Raw genomic sequence first — 14,403 nt, forward strand, 5'->3', positions numbered from 1 at the left:
GAAGTGTTTCAAAACTTATAGGATTTATTTAAATATTTCTTTAGTAAAAACATATTGAGTTTTATTTTAAACAAACCTTCACAAAATTAATAACCATCTTTAATTTTCTATTAAAAATATGTTTTTTAATTTATTAATAAATTAAATCAATTATTAAAAAATACGTAAATTGATTAACGGATTTTAGTTTATATCAGAAGACTGTATGTATGAGTATACAAAAATTATATATACAGTATTGGCAGAAAGTAGTGCGACTAAATCACGCAAGTAAATTTTTCATTTACAACTGGCCATCCTTCTGTAAGAGCATTAGCAACTTCCTCTAAATTTTGAGGTTGGTGGTTTCAAGTGTCAAATTTCTCTTTGAAGACAGTCACATATGTGTTCAATTGGATTGCAGTCTGGTGAACGAGGGGGCCACAGTATTGGCAGAAAGTAGAGCAACTTTGAAAATATATAAATTGTTACCGCACTGTATATTCAAATCTAATATAATTTATACCAATTATGAAAACACTGTATACAATGTGAATATGTCGTGAACATTTCTTGTATTAATAATAATTCTGTTAGTTACAAATCAAAAAAACTAAATGTTCAGCCCCAAGATGGATCCACCTTGTCGTGGGGCTGGGGCTCAGTGCCGCTCCAGAAGCCAGTGGTAGTGGGGAGCTAACGGATCTAACACCTGCAAGTCCAATCCATCCCCAGGAAGATCTCGGGTCCTCCTCAGATTGAACTTGTTCTTCCGAACTCAGTTGACGGGGCTGGCATCTTTGTCAGTCCCACGTCTTCTAGTTCAGCATAGCCCGTATATGCAAATAAACGTTCTTTTCCCCCATGTATGATTTATCATACATGGTAAACACTATGATCATGATCTTCGGATCGGTGTCCGGAGAAGGGTTTTTAAACGTTCCCCCCTTTGTCCCCCAAACAAAAAAAATATATTCAGCTGGCAAAAAGTAGAACGACTTTTTATTAAATGTCACTAATCTCTACAAAATCCACAATAATTTTTAATTTTACAGTATATACCAAAGTATACTGAGTTAATATAATGTCTCGTAGAAATATTCAATATTTGGTAACGTCGAAAAAAGATCCTTTCCTGAGTTCCACCAAAATAAAAGGTCTACTTGAGTCACAACTTGGAATTAATGTTTCTTCAAGAACTGTAAGAGATAAATACAAGGGGGTCTTCATACTAGATGGCCAACCATAAAAAAACCACTATAAGAAAAGAACAGACGAGCCAGAGTTGAATTTACCAGGTCGTCCTTTTTACACTGCACATTAAATGAAACGAGTGTTCTGAAGGGATGAAATCAAGGTTAATCTGGTTAGCAATGATGGGATTTTATGTGTAAGGTGACCAATTCATGAAAAGTTTAACCCAAAGTTTACCATACTCACTGGTAAACACGGCGACAGGTTGGTAATGGTATGGGGCCGCTTTTCTGGATTGGGAATGGGTCCTCATCTCTTGTATTGTATTATGTATAAAGAAATATTAAGGAACAACATGGTACCGTAGTCAGATATAAATATGCCACCATAACTTTATTTTCAACAAGAAAATGACCCGAAGCTCACTGGCTTTTAAGGGAAAAAATTAATATTATGAACTGGCCATGACAATTTACCTATCTAAACTCCATTGAAAATTTATGAAAGATAGTGAACAACAAAATAACACACGAAAAGTATAGTAATTAGCAAGATTTTTTAACGGTTCTACAAGAGGCCTGACAAAATATGAATCCAAATATTATTGACAATTCGTTGCTTTCCATGAAAAAAGATGTTTGGAAGTTATTCACATTAATGGGAATTTTACTATATATTTGTGTAGAATTAATTAAAATACTACTCACAAATTATTTGTAGTAATAAAACTTTAAGTAGCATAAGTTGCTCTACTTTTTGCCAATTCTGTAAATGTGGTATATAAAAAAATATCAATGATGAATGAGCTATTAATGACTTTTAATTAATTACATTAATTTTTATGAAACATTGTGTAAACTGTACAATGCTAAACAAAATACTTAAAAACAATCACTTTTTAAAATGAACTTAATCAACTCATAAATACCAAAACGCTAAAAAAGTGAATTATTAAGGAGTTTATAATTAAAATAGAATTTGAGGAAGAATTATTTAATGACTCAACCTTGAACAGAGAATTAAGAGAGAAGGAAACAAGCGTTAAGCCCTCACAATCGTACCGAATCTCGTCACCGCCGTCGAAGTGCAGTCAGCAATCAACAAGCAGTAAGCAGTAAGCAGCAAGCAACAAACAGCAAGTAAGCGACAAGCAGCCATGCAGAATCGAATGGTAAATCATGCTAAATTAAGATTTGTATAAACAACCGGCCGTGTATGTGCGCGCATAATTGCCGACGAAAAGGTCAAGTTCGTTGTGTATCGTTCGGTTTTCAAGGATCTCCGCCCGCCATCGATTGGACGCTGGACGTTCGTCGCTCGTCCCTCGTCGCCCGTTTTTGCCAGATTGCCACGCTCTCGCACCTATTACCACCTACAAAATCACTCGAAAAATGGGAACGTTCCCTTGGTGCTTTGATTTCTTCATTTAATAATTAGCTTTCGGTGTTAATATTAGTTTTATCGTGGAATAAAGAACAGGAAACAATTTTACTCCTTTATCCTTTCTAACATCGCAAGAAGGAGGAGGAGAAGTTACAGTTCCTAAAGGAATATTTAAATAGTCCTTACAAATTAATATACATATATGTTTTAAAAAAAAATTATAATTAAGCAATCTTTACTGAAACTAATATGTACGTATCTTTAGATATTTAAAAAATGTGGTTTTAATTCGTTAAATTCTGTTTTACTCTAAACAAATTAAATAAATAATGAAACCATTTAAATAACAAACGAAAACTATTTACAATTATTATGAGCAATTTTAAAAATACATAATTTTTAATACACATTTTTTTGAACATAATAACCAGGACAAAAGATTATTTGAATTTTAGAAAAGTTGCTCTACCTTCTGCCAATACTGTATGACTCTTTTTGTTGGTTCATGGGAAAAATATTGGAGTTACCGCAGAATAGCCGAAAGGTTTTTGGTGTGTCTTATACGTCCATTTCCAATATCTGGGACATTCTTGGGAGACGTTTAAGGGACCATCCTAACCATTTCAAATAACTTAGAGGTTGTGGAATGTCTTCAACTCGAAATTTGAAAGAACATGCACCAAAATGAAATTCATACTCAGATTTAGAGTATGAATAGTAGAGAAGGGAATACTCCAATTAAGTTCAATTTTTATTTATTATAAACATAAAATTTTGTTAATTTTTAATTCTTGTAAAAAAAATATTTTTTAATATTTTTTACAATAATTATAATTAAGAATATATTTTTAAACAAATATACAAAGAGTGTATACGTATTTCAGATAACACAGATATAATAACAATCAATTAGTTCCTTGGAACAGAGTATTAATATAAAACAAAAACAAATCTCAAACATATTTTGATGACATTCTTTAATAAAAATTTGTCCTACTTTTAAAATATGAAGGTTTAGATTATTTTCCTTTGTTATTCAGAACTCAATTTTACAAAGGTTTCCTCGTTAATTTAAACAAGACTTTTTAATTTCTGAGTGTATTTGAATGTGCTATTTATGTTTATGCCTGCATCAATATTGTCCACATTTATTCAAGCCTTTTATAATAATTTTAATAAGGTATAATAACCAAAGAAAAGTTAATCAAAAACAAATTAGCAACACAGAAGAGAATTGATCGTTTTTCAGTTTGGTGCGTTCAAATGCTGTAATGTCCTAGATAATGGCGCAACAGAAAAAACCAGTTCCGATCGATCGGAGCTTATGAAAGCTGCCGCAATTACGGGCCGCAAACTTTACACTTCGCGTTTGCCCTTAAACCGTTTTCCCGTTCGAACTCGAGTTCGTTCGAAGGACCAATTATAATTATTGTCAAAGTTCTCCTAATTATGAATTAGTCATTATTAATTCGTTCTTACCTTATAAAGTCATTGGGAAATTTCGAGGGTCCACCGTTCACTCAATGATTTTATCCTGCAACAATAAAAAAAATGACAACTAATAATTTTATAATGGTAACGAGGATAATCTGATTTGTGCAATGCGATAACAATAACACGATTTATCAGATTTATTTATTAATGGTTTATTTTCGCCATGGTTGTTTGTAATAATTAGCCGTGCCTAAATGCGACTCATTAAAATGGGAATTTGATTCGAAATGATTATACATGAAAATTGGTTAATTATATTCGAACTTGTATTTCATAATTCCTCTTTCCGTTCAACATTATGTAAATTATGTTTATTACGGTTCTAAAACTTTCATAAAACATGTTTGTTTATGTTTAAATTTTACATTTTACATTTTACATTTTACAGGGTGGGTCATCTACCGCTTGCTTTTTAAAACGCAAATTTTTCGTGGCCCACTTTTTACTTTGGGGTATCTTATGTTCATTAGAATAGGATCACAATATATTAGTATTATTTAAAAGCAGTAAAATTAATTTAAAATGTTTTTTTCAATTTTTGTAACTGAATTGTTTACTGAAATATTAAATAGAGGGAAAAAATTAAATTTCATTGTTTTTAAAACTTTTTACTAAATAAAATTTTAATATTTGAAGAAAAATATTAATGTTTTTTATAATTATTATCTAAAAGTAGTAAAATTAATTTAAAAAGGTCAATTTTTCAGTTTTTGTAACTGAATTGTTTACTGAAATATTAAAATATCAGAAGGAAATTTTAATTAATTAAAAACAAATTTTATTTTTTAACGTTTTACTAAATAAAACTCTAATATTTAAAGGAAATTATTAATATTTATTTATTATTAAAGCAGTAAAATTAATTTAATATATATAAATTAAAATTTTTTAAGCTTTGTAATTGAAATATTAAAATACATGAAAAAAATTAAATGATTAATTAAAAAAATATTAAATTCCATTGTTTTTAAAACTTCTTACTAAATAAAATTTTAATATTTAAAGAAAAATATTAATATTTTTTATAATTATTATCTAAAAGTAGTAAAATTAATAAAATTATTATAATTTAAATGACTTTCTGTAAATGAATATCTATAATTGTACCGTTAAAATTGATTGTATATTTATTTAGTTTAAGATTTAAGTAATAATTATTTTGAATTAGGTAGAAAATAACTAATAGTAGAAAAAATTTAGTGTAATTACTTTAAATAAAATATATAAAAATTATTCCGTTAAATATTTTACTTTATTCTTGAGACACCCTGTAAATAATAATAAACTTTATTATGTATATTTATTTTCAGATTTTTTTTAATTATACTTTGATATATAACATACCAATATCAAATTTATTATTTGTAAAATCTTCACAAGATAGAAATATTTGTTTCAAAATATATGAAATTTTTTTTTAATAATTCTTATTCTCAAACATCATATAAAAAAAAAACAAAAATATGCATTATTTTTCACTTAAAAAAATTATTAAAATAGAAAAATAAAATTATTAACTGAATTTAATAAAATTTGTAATCTGTTAATTTTACTGAGAAATAATAGTATCAAAAAAATGCTGATATAAATTATATTAAAAATAAAAAATATATGAAATTAAATTTTTTAAATTCTTTTTAATAATCTTCATTATAATTGTTAAATAAAATTAATATTTTTATCATTTTACTTGATATTAAAAAAATCTTGATATTTGATATAAAATTTATAAGGAAAAATATATAAAATTAATTTTACATTCTATTATTTTATTTTGCAAATTATTTTGTATAAAGCTTATTTTTTACGTATAAATTTATTGTAATAGAAATATAAAATTATTAAATGATTTTAATAAAAATTGTATTTAGAAGTTGGTGATTTTATTTGTAAAATAATTTTCATATATATAATATTACATTAATTTACAATAAATTTTGTATAAAATAAACAAGATAGAAACTTTTCATTCATATATTTCGAATCAAACAAAATTATACTGTAAATGGCTTGATGAAATTCAGCTTTTTTATAATTATATTGTGACATATCAACATTACAATATTAAATCCATAATTTGTAAAATTTTCATGTTTAAAGTTTGTTTAAAAATTTGTGAATAATAAAAACGAAAAAAAAAAAGTGAATGAAGATTCATAAATATGTAAATCGCAAAGATTTTATCTACCTACACGAGATTTGTTTCAAGACGATCGAAATTAAAAACGATTTGGCCGTATGCATTGCATCAGTTAGTCAGTTAGAAAACCGGAATCTCAAGTTCACCGTAAGTATGCCACATGCTGAGCAAGTAGCGTAAGAAGAAACTGTTCGATTTTCGGCTGCGCCGCAAACAAATGTATCGTTTCGAGAAAATCCAGGCGTCCCGAAGTGAAAACAACTCGGTAAAATGTCAGTGGGCTGCGAGATTAAATCCGCCAAGGCCGTACGTGGACGGCGTTGCCAACGATCGCCGATTCCGACGAGCGACGGCTCAAATTAGAGAACGCATAAAAGAGTACGGCGATAAAAATGATCGAAACGTCGATGTCCGGATTATTTATGTCAGGTCCCGGTCGCAGACCCATTAACCGGAGAGTAGGTAGAAAGATTTTTCGAAAACCGTGGCAAATCCCCCGTCGGAAAGTTCAACGTCCCATTATGTGTGCAGTGCACAGTCGGTGCCCCGCAGTTGTCCCGCCGACCGGGCCCGACCGTTTTACCACCGTCCGTGAGGTCGGGGAAGGCGCCCCTTTTATCTCTCCTCTCATCTGGTGCGTTGCGTAAAGTGTGTGCGACCGACGTTCGACACTATTACTCAAACCCTGTCGTCTATTCGACCTGAACAATGTTATAGATTAAAATACTTAAATGTATTTTCTATCATTTTTATTATGGTTATGTCGTGTTAAAAATGTAGAAGTACTCATTTTATTACAATAAGATATATTTTTTATTGCTAGTCATAAATATAATAGTAATGGCAAGTACGAAGTTTGTGGTCATATTTGTTATTCAAATTCTGTATTATGTAAGTTCAAATCATTTATTTAATAATTATTCTATATATAATTGTTTTATTTTATCTTATAAAAACTTAACAAATATCAAAATTTTATATAAAAAATGATATTTTTAAGGAAAAAATATATGAAATTAATTTTTTATTCTGCTTCTTTTTAAATAATTCTCTTTATTAAAATTATAAACATTATATCAAAAACAAAAATATAAAATTATTAAACTGATTTTAGATAAAATTAATATTTTTCTCATTTTACTCGATAATAATTAAAAAAATCTTGATATATGATATAAAATTTATAAAAAAAATATAAAAAAATAATTTCATAATTTCTTTTTAAAAATTTACTGGAATAGAAGAATAAAATTAGTGAAAATTCATGAAGTGAAGTTCTAATAATTTTGTTTACAGTTAGTTACATACCAAAATTTTGTATAAAAATATTAGATTATTGAACCGATTTCTCATTTTACTCTATAATAACACTATCAAAAAAAAATCTTGATATTTGATACAAAATTTATAAGGAAAAATATATAAAATTAATTTTATATTCTATTCTTTTGAATAATTCTAATTTTAATTGTTTTTCTATCTCACAAAATTTTAACAAATGTTTTATTTTTCAAAATTTATAAATATATATATATATATATATATATATATATATATATATATATATAATTTTACTCGTGAATTTTTAATAATTGTGGTTATAATTTTTATATAAAAATATACCAAAATTTTATATAAAAATTAATGTTTTTAAGGAAACAATATATGAAATTAATTTTTCTTTTTTTAATAAATAATAATATTAGTGTTTTATCTCATAAAAACTTAATTTTTTTGTAAAACACTTATTTTTCATCTAAAATTGATCAAAATATTTTTTTTTTTTTAATTTTATAAATTATAAAAAACCAGAAATATAAAATTATTTAACTGATTTTAGTTAAAATTCTAATTTTACTGAACAATTAAACTTAAAATTTATATAATTTGTAAGAAAAAACTAACGTAGTTTTTTATTAAAAACAACAGAATTCTTTATAATTTTAATTATAATTATTTTATAGGAAAAATATAAAATTTATTTACCAAAATTTAACATAAAAAATAAAATTTTTAAGAAAATATATATTAAATTAATTTTATTTATTATTCTGTTTATTTTAATAATTCTAATTATAATTGTATCTATCTTATCTCATAAAAATGTATCAATATTATTTGCAGATTTTATAAACTTTATATAAACTGGAACTTTTTTCACCTAAAAATTGTATTTAAAAAAATTATTAAGATATAAATATAAAATTATTAACTGTTTTTAGTAAAAATTTATACATTTTTTAATTCTGTTTCTTTTAATAATTCTCATTATCTTATATAAATAATTATATAATAAACAAATGTTCCTCCCAAATTTTGTAAACACTATATAAAATTTATTTACCAGAATTTCATTTGCATTAAAATTTATTAAAATAGAAATCTAATGTATATATTATATTTTTTAATTATTTAGTTGTAATTGTAAAAACTGAATAAATTATTACCTTTTTTTATTTGCAATATTATTTTTTAAGAATTGAAATATCTCTTTAATGTCAGTATTAAAAATCAATCAATTTTAAAAATTTTCAAATTTCAATTAATTCCACTAAATCCCTTGTCAACTCGCTAAACAAACAAATTAAGTTTGTAGAGAATTTTAATTTTAAAATCATTTATAAACTTTGCCAACATATATTTGGATTTAGCTGGTTAGTTTTGGTGTCAGCTGAAAAATAATTTACGATTTGTTTTCATAGTTTAGTCATTCATGGAATTCTTTATTTAATTAATATTAAAACGTTTCCACGTTTTCTATGTCAAAACAACCAACATTGCGTTAACACAAATAAAAGAATTATTTAAATCAGTAATTTTATCTTGTATAAACAAATAAATTGACATAGGTCAGTGGATTTTCGCAGACTGGGCGTTTATTTAAAAAGAGGAGTTTTATAAATTTTATTTTGCGACTAATTAATATATTTTCATCACGTTTGAGACTACAAACTAATTGTGCAATGTCAATCAATAAATAAACTGTCGAAATTCTGTTTGTAAAAATCCTCTGTAAATGGGAAATTAATTTGTGCCCCCCACAAAAGCATTAATTTGTGTTGCCGTTCGGATTGTTTTGAATGAATTGTTTTTTGATGCAGAAAACTATTAACCACTATTATATGAAACGCCGCAGGCTGCTTATTTATCGGGGATAAATAAACACACTGACCTAGGTCTGTCATAAATTTAAAGAGAGGCCGAGTCTAAATAAACGGAACGTGTTGTTCGGGACGAAATAAAACGTGAATCACCCAAAAACCGTTCGCATTAAGTGGGATTTATGTTCAGATTTACCAAACAATAATATCATTTTTAGATCTTTCATTTTGCAGATGTAACATTGTCAACAAACTTATACTTCTGTTTTGATGTAAACAACCTGAAAAATGGGAATACACTGAATAAAATAAAATTGATTATTTACAGGGTGATTACAACTTAATTGTTCGTTATGTTTATGGAGAATGGAAAAAGATATTGATTTGAAATTGTTTACCTATTATAAATTACATGAGCTACATTTTTGATTTATTTTGAACAACATGGAACACCCTAAATACTCGTGCTAGTGAAACGTCAGGAAACAATTCCAACAAACGTCCACCGATAAACCCGAACAATTATAGATACAGCGCGTTTTTGAAACGTTTTACAGTTGTTATATCGATGACATTTAAAAATAACAGTGAATTTATTTTGAACACTAAAGCAACATACAGAGAGAAAGAAGGAAAGAAAGAAAGAAAGCGCACGTCACATAATTAATTCCGGCTCCTGTTATCGCCGTCGGTATACGTGTATATGGGTTAATATGTCATTATGAGGATGTAAACGATGAATATAGGCAACAGCGCCGTCCGACCGTCCGACCGCCCGAACCGAACAAGTGCCTCCGCAGTCCGCAGTCCGCACCACGTTGTGGGAAACCGTTGCTTCGCGGAGCTTCGTGTGCAAATCTCACTCGCCGTCCGTTCTGTTCATTCTCTTTTTTATCCCGCTAATTACTCACATTTGTCCGACATTAACACGTAACGTTTCTTATATTCCCCCGGTTCGAAGAGTGCGAGTGGAAAAAATAATCGGCAAGGTTAATTGGCTGGCGAGGCGCGATCCGGCGCATATTTCAACGTTACGGACGAAAACATCTCGCCGGGGATTTTTTGCCCGTGCATTCATAGATGCAGCCGGTTTATTTATATTTTCACGCCCACCTGACCGTTTTATTATTAGCTTCCTTTCGGAATTACGATTCTGCTTCTTCGAATCTCCTTCGTGAGACCCTATAAATTTCCATTAAATCAACTTATTCTCGAATAGTGAAAGTTTCAGAAATAAATGTGCTACAACTTTTAATTAGTATTATCTTCTATAGAAAGTATAGTGGTAGCCACATAAATAGAACAAAATATAAAACTAATCGTTTTCTAAGATATTTCATGAAGAAATTTGTCCAGTCAGTATAAAAAATATATACTAATCTTAACAACTCATTCAAATATATTTACATTTTGTGCCACTTTTTAACAATACACTTAATAGCAAGAATACCTCACTTTCTGTGTTCATTGTGAAACATTGTTCACCAAAGAAGATAGAAATAATAATTAACATCAAGGTCCAAATATTGATGTCATTGCTAAAAAGTTAAGGTGTTCCCGAAAAATAGTTTACAATGTTATTAAAAAACATGAATCCACACACTTAATCGAAAATGTAGTAAACGAAATCCTTGCTTGCATTTTAGACAAATAAAAAATTAATAAAATGACTCAAGCAGTATCAGTAGAAGAATCAGACATCGATTTAATTAAAAAAATATAATATAGTTTATGGTATAGTATAGTATCATATGGTATGGTATAATATGGTATGGTATAATGTGTGATATTTCTGCGAACATTACGCATTTATTTTGTTTAAAATTTAATTTAAATAGAAAATGAATAATTTTAGAAAGAAATTGTGTAATTATTTTAAATAAAATATAACATTCTTTTACGGCTTTTAATTAGATATGTACATTTTTAAATCGTATTAAATTGTAATGTGTGCTAATTTTTTGGGCACTACTGTATATTAAAAAATACAATATCAATATCAATACATTTAAAAAAATATTGTAGTATGTTAAAAACTTAATAATGTTATTACAATTTAAACGACTTTCAGTAAATAAATATCTATAATTGTACAATTAAAATTGATTGGAAAAAACTTATTACTTCTTATTTATCGATTTTGCTAATTCCTTGGACACCACTGTATATCAATAAAATATAATACATTTAAAACAAATATATAATATATATGTCAAAAATAATGATATTATAATTTAAATAACAGTAAATATCAGTAAATAAATATCTATAAATAAAATTATAGATTAATCATAAATAAAATTAATACTCTAAATTATTAGAAATTTTTCAATATACATATTTACGATAGCAAAATCACAGTTTATGACAGTATCATGTTTTGTTTTAACAAAAAAATAAAGTGAGTCAATTAATGAATGCAGTAAAATTAATAAGAACTATGCCTAGAATTTCTGTAATTCCCCGAATAGATTGCGAGTAATTCTAGAATAAAATCACCAACACCAGCTTTTGAATCAAATTTCAGTTTCAAACTAACACGACAATTAGTAGTACAACAACTATTGTGGGATTCCCCGTACAGTTAATTACGGTAACAAAATACGCCCCCGCTCGAGGAAGCCTCCTCCTCATTCGGCATCTTGTTGTTGTTGTAGTCGGGGAAAACATTTTAATGGCTTCGAACAATCATTTTTTAATTAATGGTACGTCTCGACATTTGTCATCACGAAAGAACAAAGATCGAACGACACGTTAAATAAATAAATGAGGCGGGATTTATTAATCGTGACAAAAAGGGTTGGGAGAGAGCAACGAACGAGAGGGTTCTCGACCGCGCGTACACTGAACCGCCGGTCCGAAGCAAGGAAGAGACGAGAGATCAGCCCCAAAATTGGATGGGGATGGTCGTCGGTACGGAACGGGCGGACGCGACGTACACAAATTTACAGCGCCGTTCCTTTTAATAACGACGTCGGCCCGAATGTGGGGTGATTTTTTTAATGGCACACTTTCCCGATAAGGGATCATCTCTTATTATTATCGTGCCGGCTCGTTTTACGGTTATTTGTTTCGGATCATTTGCACTCCTTAAATTTACAACAAACTCCAAACAAATAAATTTCGTGTTCAAATTCCGGACACAACGGAGGAATATAATAATTTATGTTAATCAGGTCGCAATTATTTAAGCGCATTTGCAATGCAAATGACGGACGTCTCACATTCGAAAAATTAAACATTATAATTAGGTTTTCAATAAAACTGTGATTGAGATGGTTACACAAGTTAATTATTACAACGGAGAGGTTTATTGAACTCTGATTTAACAGAATACTGTAAAAACAATGCGCACACAATCCGAAAGCATGCAATAATGTTATGTGATTTAAATTATTAGTTTTGCGATAACGTTTTTTTTTTTCATACCTACATATGTATAATACAATATTGCCAAGTTCAAGATATTGTTTTACTATTTAACAAATATAATATAAAGCAGCAGCAAAGCTAAAAAGTTATTTTTTACAAATTTAAACAAATAAACCTGTTTTTTGAAGATTCAGTTATTAAAAAATACTTTTCTAATAAATTCAAATGAATATTTTAACATACTTTATTGGTGTAATCCAATAGTATTTATTTAACAATTTCTTGTAAGACTCTTAACAGTAGAGGTTGTTTCACAATTATAAATATATTTTCAAACAAAATTTTTAGATATTTTTATTATAATTGTTGTATTGTGTATAAATATATAATATAAAAATTTATTATTTGTAAAGCTAAAAAATTAATTTTTACAAATTCTTTGGAATAATCCTGATTTTTGAAGATTCTGCCATTAAAAATACTTTTCTAATAAATTCAAATGAATATTTTAACATTTTTGAATTAATTTATTGGTAATAACAACAGTATTTAACAATTTCGTATAAAACTATTAACAATAGAGGTTCACAATTATAAATAAATATTTTTAAATAAAATTTTTAGATGTTTTAATTATAATAGTTGTATTGTGAATAAATATATAACATAAAAATTTATTAAATTATGAACCAAGTTTTTGACAGCATGAAATAATACTAGTTTTTGAAGATTTTGCTATTAAAAAAAACTCTTCTAATACATTCAAATAAATGCTTTGATATTCTCTGATTAATTCATTGGTGACAATTATGTTTTTTTTTTTTTTAATTTTAGATGTTTTAATTATAAATGATTTGTAAAAACAGAAACAATTTTTTTACAAATAAAAGTTCATTATTTTTTTTTTTTTAATATTCTAAAAATGTTAAAAATTCATGTGAAAAACAAATACATTCAGTATTTATAATTTTTACATAAATTAGGGTTGACATAAAGTTGATAGAAAAATATCAAATTTCCAGAAGATTTTTTATGGAATATTAATGTTGTTGTTATTAATATATGTAATTTATTTTATTAATCTTAAAATTACTTACAATAAAAATAACAATTTTATACTTAATAGGACACTTCAGTAAATATGTTATTAAATACACGTAATTGATTTGTAAGAACAATAAAAATTTATTATCATTAGTTTTTACACAATCTATAGATTAAGTACACACAATCACTAACCAATATTTATTTTAGATTATTTATCAATTTGATAAAATCATTTGTAAGCATAAAAAAACCAATTAGAATCAAAGGACAGAAAGCAGTAGCTTCCGTCTGTCGCAACTTACACAAGCAATAAACGACGGTAAAATTCGGAGATGACGTCGCATTGTCTTTGTCCGCTTGAACGCGAACGCGAACACGAACGAGCGGAGAAGTCGTGGCAACAGCGGCGCGGGCGTCCGAACACGACTCCGAACTCCGAACTCCGCAGGAGACAAACATCAACATACACACCGATCCACCGATCCGCCGATCCGCCGATTCACCGTCTCTCCCGCCGTGCGGTGCAGCATCAATTATGAGTCACTTGTACACTTCATTGCCATGCACACACGTTTCCCACCGATCAGATACATGTATTAGATATTGATTTTTTCACAATCACACACACCCGCCCGATGCGTTAATTGGAATTTCGGTTTCGCCAATGCTGCGGACGTTCGGTTATTAAATTCT

The 14,403-nt window shown here is 27.7% G+C and overlaps 1 protein-coding gene across 4 annotated transcripts in view; it reads right to left on the reverse strand.

Moving 5' to 3' along the window:
- LOC109608592 (uncharacterized) overlaps positions 1-14,403 on the reverse strand; it is a 93,174-nt gene that overhangs the window by 44,494 nt on the left and 34,277 nt on the right. For all 4 annotated transcript variants that reach the window (XM_020025067.2, XM_049965789.1, XM_020025068.2 and 1 more), the window contains one exon: positions 4,036-4,090. The gene's annotated coding sequence lies outside the window, so the exon portion shown is untranslated. The remainder of the gene's footprint in view (positions 1-4,035; positions 4,091-14,403) is intronic.

The sequence above is a fragment of the Aethina tumida genome, chromosome 3, assembly GCF_024364675.1.
Source record: "Aethina tumida isolate Nest 87 chromosome 3, icAetTumi1.1, whole genome shotgun sequence".
In the NCBI taxonomy this organism is placed as follows: domain Eukaryota; kingdom Metazoa; phylum Arthropoda; class Insecta; order Coleoptera; family Nitidulidae; genus Aethina; species Aethina tumida.